This window comes from Heterocephalus glaber, unplaced genomic scaffold (assembly GCF_053883595.1).
Source record: "Heterocephalus glaber isolate CG9 unplaced genomic scaffold, H.glaber_assembly_v1.0 deba00001606, whole genome shotgun sequence".
Classification (NCBI taxonomy): domain Eukaryota; kingdom Metazoa; phylum Chordata; class Mammalia; order Rodentia; family Bathyergidae; genus Heterocephalus; species Heterocephalus glaber.
Window position 1 is genome coordinate 14648229 of NW_028258377.1, and position 9746 is coordinate 14657974.

The window sequence follows — 9746 nt, forward strand, 5'->3', positions numbered from 1 at the left end:
CACACCACCTCAAGACTCTGCAGGCAAGGCCATCACTCAGTACCAAACTTACCCCTCCAGAAGCATGAGCCAAATAAATAAATCTCTTTTCCTTAGCACTTACCCAGTCTGGTATTGCGCAATTAGGGTCTCAAAACCAAATGAAGACAGGATTTGATAGTCTGAAAGCTATGTTACTATATCCAGCCTGATAGGTTCTATGCGGTTCAGCCACCATTCAGATGCTTCACGCACACACAGAGCTTATAGAGATGACAGGCTGCTGTTTGTGTAGTTGAGACAAGTGGTCAACTACACAGAAAGGAGACCAGCACTGCCGGAAGCAAGTTCTCCAGAAGAAAGGTGCTAGAAATCACTTAGCAATCTGTACCTCTACACCACCCTGGAGCTCTGCTATTAGAGAACTACATGGATCAGCAGGAGGAATAGGAAGTCCTTGAGCACTGGGATGCCCTATTCTTTGAAACTTCAGGCTCCATATGAACGAGTCCTAGCAAGCAGCAGAAGTGTGAGGCCCAGTTGATGTTGTTGCCCAACAAACACCCAGAAGCAAGGCTTCCTGGGTCTGCAAAGCAGAACTATGCCCAGGCAAATCAACAGAAGAATTATCTGGCCAACCCCAGTGAAAATCACCTTTCAGCGTCCCTGGATCCTCAATTGTTGCATCATGAACTTCACTCAGTCCTAACCAAGTTCCCTCACTGAAAAATTTACCCTAGGTCAGACGCCAAAAATCTCACATATCCTGATATGACCTTTATCCATATGAGACACTACGAAGACTGCTGAGGTGGCATCTGTTCTTTGTCTTCTGAATAGGTGGTGATAGCACTTTTTCAGCTTTCATCATCTTACTCCCTTTTACCTACCACATCTTTTGATATTATTCTCTATCCCAACCAGTCTCCTTGTTCTTCCATGATCTTGGCAAACATTTATTGTCTCAAGGATTTTACACTTGCTGTTTGCACTGCCAAGGATCCACTATTCTTGATATTTCCTTTTCTCTTCTCTCCTTTGCCTAGGTCTATGCTCAAATGACAACTCCTCAAGAGTCTTTTCTAAAAACCTTCTCATATTTAAAGCATCAGCATTCTTTGCACACTTATTTTTAAATGGATTTGTTTTTCTTTCATTTCACAGTAGTTTTTACATGTGCATACAGGTTTGTGGGTCTATTTATTGTTTTTCTGCCTTAGTGAAAAGTAAGATTCAAGAAGGTGAGAGTATCCTGTTAGCCACAGTAAGCTCAGAGCCAAGGTAACAGGTGCTTTAATAACACCTGTAAGTGTGTTAGTCAGCTTTTGGTCACTATAAAAAATTCCTTGAGATAATTAACTTTATAGAAGGTTGATTTTGGTTGATGGTTTTATAGGTTTGTCTTAATCAGTTTCTCGCATGAAGACATCATCTGTGACACCAGCAACTTACCGGAGGAGAGGTTTATTTTGGCTCATGTTCCAGTCCATAGTCAACTGGCTCTGAGATAGAACAGCATGGTAGAGAAGCGTGGCAGAGGAGAGCTGCTCAAGGCATGGTGGCAGGGAAGCAGAGGGAGAAAATCAAGGAAAGAGCTGGGAAAGGAGATACAACCTTCTTCATGGTGCTCATTGTGATCCACTTCTTCCAACCAGACCCTTACCTCCTAATAAGAGGTAATGCTCACATAATCCAATCACCTTCCTAAAGCCCCACCTATGAGCACATGAGGTTCTTGAGGGACATTTAGATATAAACTATAACAAGGTTCAAGTCCCTCCTCAAGCAGACCCATTGCTTTTAGGCTTCTAATGGGAGTGCTGGATGGAAAAAGGAAGGAGTGTGAGGTGAAGGAAACTTCTCACTTCATGGCCAGGAAGAAAAATAAGAAGAGCCTGGGGTACCCCAATCCCTTTTGAAGCCCCATCTTCAGTGACTTAAAGACCTCTCACTACACTGCACCTCCTAAGGGTTCGACTACTTCCCGAAGTGCTTCTCTAGGGACCAAACCTTTCATACATGCACCTTTGAGAGACATTTGAGATCCAAATTGTAGCACTAAATGACCCTTAACAAATGAATACTAGGGCCGGAGATTTAGCTCAGTGGTGCTGCCTCCTGCCTAGAAAGTGCAAGGTCCTGAGTTCAATCCCGGGTACCAAACAAAAACAAATGAATATTAGATGCTATGGTTGTTTTGTTAGTGATGGAGTTGTTATTGTTATCATTCCATTCTTTGCTATGTTTTTTCTTTCCAGAGCCAAACTCCAACTGCTGCCTTATTTCCCTAATTCTTTTGAAATATTTCTCAGATTCTCTTTTCAGAGCAGGTAACCCTCTTACACCCTCAGCTGCTTCACTGACTCTTTAGTAGAGACTTGGCTCTTTCCTGAAGCCACCAGCACTTTCTCTGCAGCCTTGTGAACAAAGCCTGCTCATTCTCTCTATGCTTATCTCACATGTGGGCATCTTCTCACCTTTTCCTCTTGTCTTCACTATTCAGCCCACATGAAGCTCCTGCTTCTTTGACCTCACACAGCTATGTTTCTCACCCTTTAATCCACCCTCACTATTGATCTTATTCATCCATACCTCACCAACAAAAGATTCTGGTTCATGTTTCCCATTTCTCCTCCCTCCCACTCTGCTGGTATTAGGATGACTTCGGTATCCCTATGGACACCTACTTATCTGACATCTCAGTGTCATCTCTGATAGCCTCTTTTTCATACTATTTACCTCCTCTCCTCTTCATCCACTCACCAGCACAGTTACTCTCTGGAATATACATGCTCAAGAACTCTTCCAATGGAGAAATAATAAAGCCAAGTATGTTACTTTCTGAATACTATCTCTTATCTTTTTAAAGACTCTTGGGTTTTCTTCCATAAAATGTGATCTTCAAAATAAAGAGAGGTCAAGTCCCTTGACTTCTTGGCTTCTTTTTCTGGCTCCATGTCTATCCTCACCAACTTGGACTTTAACACTCATCACTTTTTCATCCCTCTTGCCATGCTTCTACTCATAAAACACTCTCTGCTCCCATCACACTGGCCAACCAAGTTCCAGCCTTTCATCCACACTGACATCTGGTCTCCCCATGCTCATGCCCTGGCTATTAAGCCTGGGTGAGAAAATTTCACCACCTTCTAGATAGGGGCCATAAAAAGTCAAGACCTTCAGCCTCATCTCAGGCCTCTGTGATTTCAGAAACTTCCTGGGTGTGCTCTCTCCCACTCTCTAGAACATCTATTTCAAATTTCTCCACACTTCTCAAATCTTTTACCCCACTAGCTCCCACTCACTCTAGGCAAATAACCTCACTTCATACTGCACAGGCAAAAAAACATAAATACTTTAAACGGAAACTTCTGCAGTTCTTGATACCAGATCTAAATCTGCAGTTAGTTGCATCTATATCCATCATTCTTTTCTGGTGTGATAGTGAAAAGGATGCCTTCTCCATCCCCATGCTCTCAGTTTCTTCATCTCCTACATTTTTCAGAATCTCACCTAATGATTTCTCTCATACCCTTGACTCTCTCTTACTTATTGATTCTCTAGTATCTGGATTAAACCTTGAAAGTCTCTCTGATCGATAACCAAATTGCCTCTCAACTCTCCACGTCCTGCCAGCTATTGCTGAGCCACCTTGCACAATGAAGTACCTGAATGCCAACCCTCATACTCCCATAGCCTTGCCTTCCTCAGCCCACTGCAGCCCACATCTGCACCCATCTCCCAGAAAAAGCAGATCACACTGGGGGCAAGAACAAGACTTCTAGCAACAATCAAAGCTCCTCTGCTCTCTTATTCTTGACTTTTATGCCATGAACCCTGATGACTTGGAAATCCTTCCTTTCTTGCCTTCCATGCCTAAACATTCTCCTTCTAGTCCTCTGGCTGCTCCATCTCATTTTTCAGGAGGGCTCATTTTATCTCTCCTTAAGCATTAAGGTTTATAATGGTTCTGATGGGCTGTTCTTCAGGGTGGATTTAACATTTCTCTCTGCTCCATTTTGCATATTTCAATGGCTTCAAAAATTTATGCTGATGACTCTGAGGTTGACATTTCTATCCTAGTTCTCTCCTGAGTTTCAGACTACCTTTTCAAAAATCATCTCTCTTTGGATGTCCCAGAAGCAGTCCCTTTCAAAGCTTATTGTTGCTCTTAGGAGAAAGTCCAAGTCCTAACCACAGCTCCTAAGACCTGCATTGCTGGGTCACAGGACGTCATCCTAATCCTGGCCCTGCCGCTCCCAGATCATATTCTTGATTCCAACAACACAGCACTATTTTTAGTTCCTTGGGCAAGCCATGAGTGTCTTGCTCCTGGAGCTTCACATCTATTTTTCCTGTGACACTCTCTCAAGACCTTTTCTCTTGCTCATTTCCATCTTCCCATAGGCTCCCTCCACCAGAAGCCTTCTCTATCCTCCAGGTTAACTGAGGGCCCCCTCTCTGTACTCACAGAACTTTCTACCCACCCTGTCCCAGCTCTGAGCACGGGACCTTGTAAGAGTCTCTTCATTCTCCAGAATCATTTGCAAGTCTTCCAGGAGCACTTGAAGCCAGCACGCACCCTAGACTCCAGCATTCCCAGTGCCCAGCACAGAGCCTGCTACAGACAAGGGCAAAAGACAACTTAGGACACAAATTAAAATACAAGAGGACAGTGATGATGCAGAATGGTATGTCTTCCTTCAGCTCTGCTCACCACAACCAAGAGGAACTGCAAATTTAATAAAGAAAACATTATTAAACTCTTGAAACATTGTGGGGGACAACCTCATTGATCGTGCCCAAAGCAGGCTGTAAGCAGTCTTGGCTTAAAATTGGCTTATTTTAAGAAGTGAGTCTGACCAAATTTATGAGATAACATACTGCAAGGTCATACCCAAATTCCATTCCCATCCTAACACAAGAATGGCTTGTCTCTTCTTTTACAAACCTTGCCTGAATCAGCAACATATCTCTAGCAAGTACACATGGCCCCTTCACATATCCCCTTTACCCCATCTCAAAAATGATTATGTCATCAACAAATATCAATGCTTCTGGCTGTTCAGGGCCTTTGCTTGCCCAAGCACTGGTCATTCCAGTTTCCCATCTCTGTCTCTTTAATTCTGTCTCTGAGTCTTTTTTCTTGTCATGTGTCATAGCATCAAACAGACCGGGTTCTGCTGCAGGGGTCTCTGATAACACATATCCAGATATTCTGAGTCAATTCACTCTCACCAGGAGGTCTGAGTGGGTTTGTATCATTCATATATTTGCCTACTTAGCAGGCCACAATTAACATTAAAATCTTATCTTTCTTGACTAGAGAGATTGAATTTATTAAGATGTATTTATTAGACATACAATCATTCTGTACATGTGACTGATAAAATCATTATAAGAGACCAGATAATGAGAATTGAGGCCTAATTGGCCTTCTCTGAGATCATAAAAGAGAAAAACAACAAGATGTTCTTCCTTTGGCAACATGCAGGCATGCTGGCACATTGCAAGTTCCATAGAAGAGTCAATACAGCTGAGATCTGGATTACCTGGGTACAAGCTATAGATAACAAGAGGAAGATGAATCTTCCGTTAACCTAATTGCTTGCTCCTTTATCTGAGTGAATAAAAGTGAAGTGAGCCAAATGCTCAGGGCTCTTTGTCCACTAGAGGCAAGAGCCCCATTCCCTCATTCTAAATTATCTCTGTGTCTGTGTCTTTAATCCCCATTTCCCCCCATGGTTAGTCATTCCTAGCAGGCTGGTCTCCTGCAAATCACTTCAGCTTAGTTTTCACACTTAGAAGAAGCTGAATAAGTAACACCCAAGCTACCTCCATCAAAACCAGGCTAATCTGGGTAGCTTTCATACCCATCTATTCATATGAGAGTGAAACTTGCTCTGCAGACATTTATTGAGATCCATCATGTCCCAGCCCCTGTATGAACCATTAGGCTCATACCAATGGACAGACTATTCAACAGTGACAAATAGAATGAAGGAATAAAATATGAGTTAAAGTAGAAGGTAGTTGTGGGGTATGCAGGCACTCAGAAGAGGCCTTTCTGGGGTAGGTGGATTTGAGTTGAGCAACCGGTTGTCAAAGACTTTTGGATCTGGAGAGACTGTTCAGGCAAAATAAAACAGAATTTGCACAAATAGTACATTTAAGCATCAGAAAAGAGTCCAAGGTGTTTTAAATATAGATGTTGGAGAAAGAATGGTAGAAAACCAGATCTGACAGACAGGAAGAAGCCAGAAATTTTAGAGCTTTGTGACCATGGAGAGGAATTTTGAATACCTCAGATGTGCTGGGAGCTTTCAAATGTCTAATTTCAACTTCTTTTCACAAAATCCTGAGAGTTGAGTATATCTATTTCCACTTTAGGTAGTTCCTAGTTCAAATTAGGTTCTTGATCAATTTGTCAAGACAGTGAATGAAAGAATAAATGAAGAAAGGAGAGAATAAACTGAAAAATCAGCCTAGAGCTCTCTCCTTTTCCCACTGCTGGCACAGAAGGTGGCAAAATAGTTACCCAACTGTTGAAAGACTTCTGCAGGCCCCCTGAAACTGCAGAAGTGTCTTCATTCAAATTGATATCCTCACAGCAATAATTCTGAGAGAAAGAGAAGTCATAGAGAAAATAGGATTTGCTAGACTTGAAGTTAAATTCAGCACAGTGCCCAAAGTACTCATTTGGTTAATTGTGGGTGGAATCATTTGAGTAAAACATCTTATGCCCACAAGCAACTGCAGGTGCAAGCAGAGAAACTTGTAAGAATCTTTTGCCAAATTTGGTCCTGAAAATTCCCCTAGGAGTTGGCACTGGCTCCCTTCCCTTGGGCTTCTTTTGGTCCCTGCTTTGATGGTGGAAAACACTAGGACAGCTGCGATGTTTCTTTGGTGAGTATATCCACTGCTGCAGATTTCCTGTCTCATTTCCTCTGTGGCAGATGCTAGAAAACTTAACTGAATGTGTCTCTAAATTTGTCATTCTAGGGATTTTACAGATAGATACTTGGGTTCATAGATCATAGACCAGAACTTCAAAAATCCCCCATCCATTATAACATTCATTAATTCACTTATTTATCTTTTTTGTTTTTTGAGCACCAACCACTGTGTTAGGAAGAAAAAAATGGACATAGACCTTACAATTACACAGATTAAAATTAATTAGATAATCATTAAGTTGCAGTTATAATACAGGGTGTGAATAAAAAGTATAGGATATTAAAGGAAAAAGGTAAGAGGAGAAGTTAACTTTGATGTGAGGATCAGAGAACACCCCTGGGAAAACAAATTTTGAGCTGAATTTTGAACAATGCATAGAAATGAACTGTATGCATCAGATTTGTATACTAGGAAATGCAGGAGATTCCTAAAAAGGGACATGGGCAAGGGTAAGGAGTGCTGCACAGTGTGTTGGAAAGCTAAAAGAATGTCAGTGTGGCAGGAGCTTAGAAAAATAAGGAGAAAGCTCAAGGAGAGGCAGGTCATCTGAGTATTGTATGTTAAGGAGATAAATGTTTCACCCAAGATGCAATGAAATATTTGTTGGCTATTGTTGCATAATAATTGTCCCACATTTCAGTGTCTAAATCAATTACAAATCACATGTTTAATGAGTGAGCTGAGAATGGCTGGGTTGTGTTCAGTTGATCTTGACTGTGCTCAGTGGATCTAGACTGTTCTTAACTTGATCTTATCTGTGTTTAATTGGCCTTTCTTACCTGTGCTCAGTTGAGTTTATCTGTGCTCAGTTGACCTTGGCTTCACTTAGTTCATCTTGAATATTCTCTGTCACCTGTCTGAAAGTCGGCTGGGGGCTTTTCTCTAGAATGGGCCTGGCTGCAGCACGTTGGCTGGAAAAGCTCAGCTCTCATCATCTGAGGCCAGTGCACCAGGCTAAGCAAGTCCACTTTGACAATGGTAGGGGCATAAATGGGCAGCAGAGGTACGCCAGGCTGCACTTTCACTTGCCTCTCATTTGCTTAACCCAAATAGTGATTCGTATGCTCAAGCTCAGGTTCAAGGGATAGGAGGATAAATTGGCTCTTACTGAATAAACTGAGAAGTCACTTAGCCAAAGGTGGGGATATATAGAGAGGTAAAGAATTGGGGCCATTCATACAGCATTAATGGAAAGTTAATGTAAGTTTTTAAACCAGCATTTGACATAGTCATTCAAGAGTCCTCCACAGCACCAAAACTAGTTTTGTAAAGGCGTGAATGTGGCTTTGTAATATATCTTACTCTTCTCTATCATTCTAAGCTTTCCCTTCACCCTAAATTCATAGTCACAGAATCTTCCTAACTCTTTCATTTTAAACTTGTAATACTATCTTCTCTCCTCCATTCCTGCTACCTTTCTCCTTTGTCTCTATTCCTATCATCTCCTTGAATTATCATAAGAGTCCCAATATCCCTTTGGTATTCTCTTCTGCAACCCACCTTCTTCTACATTGCCCACAGAATGGCCTTTATCTTCTCTCACCCGCCAGATAACATTCCCACTCCTTGGCTTGACATTCAAGACTCTCCCTAGGATGGCACCATGTTTCTTCCTGAAGATCATATTCCATTGTCTCTCCCACTATGCCCTGTGATCTAGATGTACTGGGGCCACTCATCCTCTCCCAGATGCCTTCATATGATGTTCTTCTATGCCTCTGCACATTTTTATTTCCTCCATTTTTCTGCCTATAATTACTCTGCTTCTTATTGACCATCTGGGAAACTGTTCATTTCTTAAGACTCAACTCAGTGATCACCTCCAGTTTGTTATTTATGCCCATCTTCCTTAGAAGAACTATTGATGCCTCTCTACATTGATTGCATTTACCATAATGTATGCAATCACTTGCTTTCAGTCTTGTCTCCTCTTCAAAATTGGGAGTATGCATAGACTCCTGGCTGTATGCAAAAGAAATCAGGTATAGGGAGAAAGTATTAAAACATTACTTCTAAAGTACGCCTTAAAACTTGCATTTTTGGAACCAGGGATTTGGCTCAGTGGTGCTGTCATCTGCCTCGCAAGCATAAGGTCCTGAGTTTGATCCCTGGTACCAAAAAAAGCAAACAAAAACCTTGCATTTTTATACATATTTTATAATACATTAGAAGCACAAGAATATAATTTATAAATGATAAATATAAATACTTATTGAAGACACAGTACATGCTCAAAATATTTTGTAGATTTTTTTTGAAAAAAATTGTTTTCACACAGTATACCCCTTGATAGATGAAACCTTGTTCTAGCCCATTTTCTTTTGCTACACCTGAGGCTTGGTACTTTATAAAGAAAAGAGATTCATTTAGCTCATAGATTTAGAGCCTGAAAATCCAAGACAGAACTCATCAGTCCTTTTTGGTGAAGACTCCCTTGGCTACAGTACCACAGTCCAGATAGCATCATGGCAGGTGTGTGAGACCTAGTGAGACAGCAAGCCAGAGAGATTCAGGAGTCACTCACTCCACAAAACCAAGCATTAAGCCCTCCTGAGAAGACACGCCTAGTGATCTTCCAGTAGTCTCCATGTCTTATTGCTCTTCCACTTCCCAACATTGCCACACTGGAGATCAATTTTCCAGCACGTAAACCTTTAGAGGCCAAACTTAAACCATGAACAAACTATAGCAGACCTCAGTATCAAAACTAGATTTAAACTAATAAAGTTTTAAATTAAAGCCAGTAGCTTTAAAATATAAAGAGAATTTCTTTACAATGGTGAGCAAAGCTATCACCTGACAATGGTGAG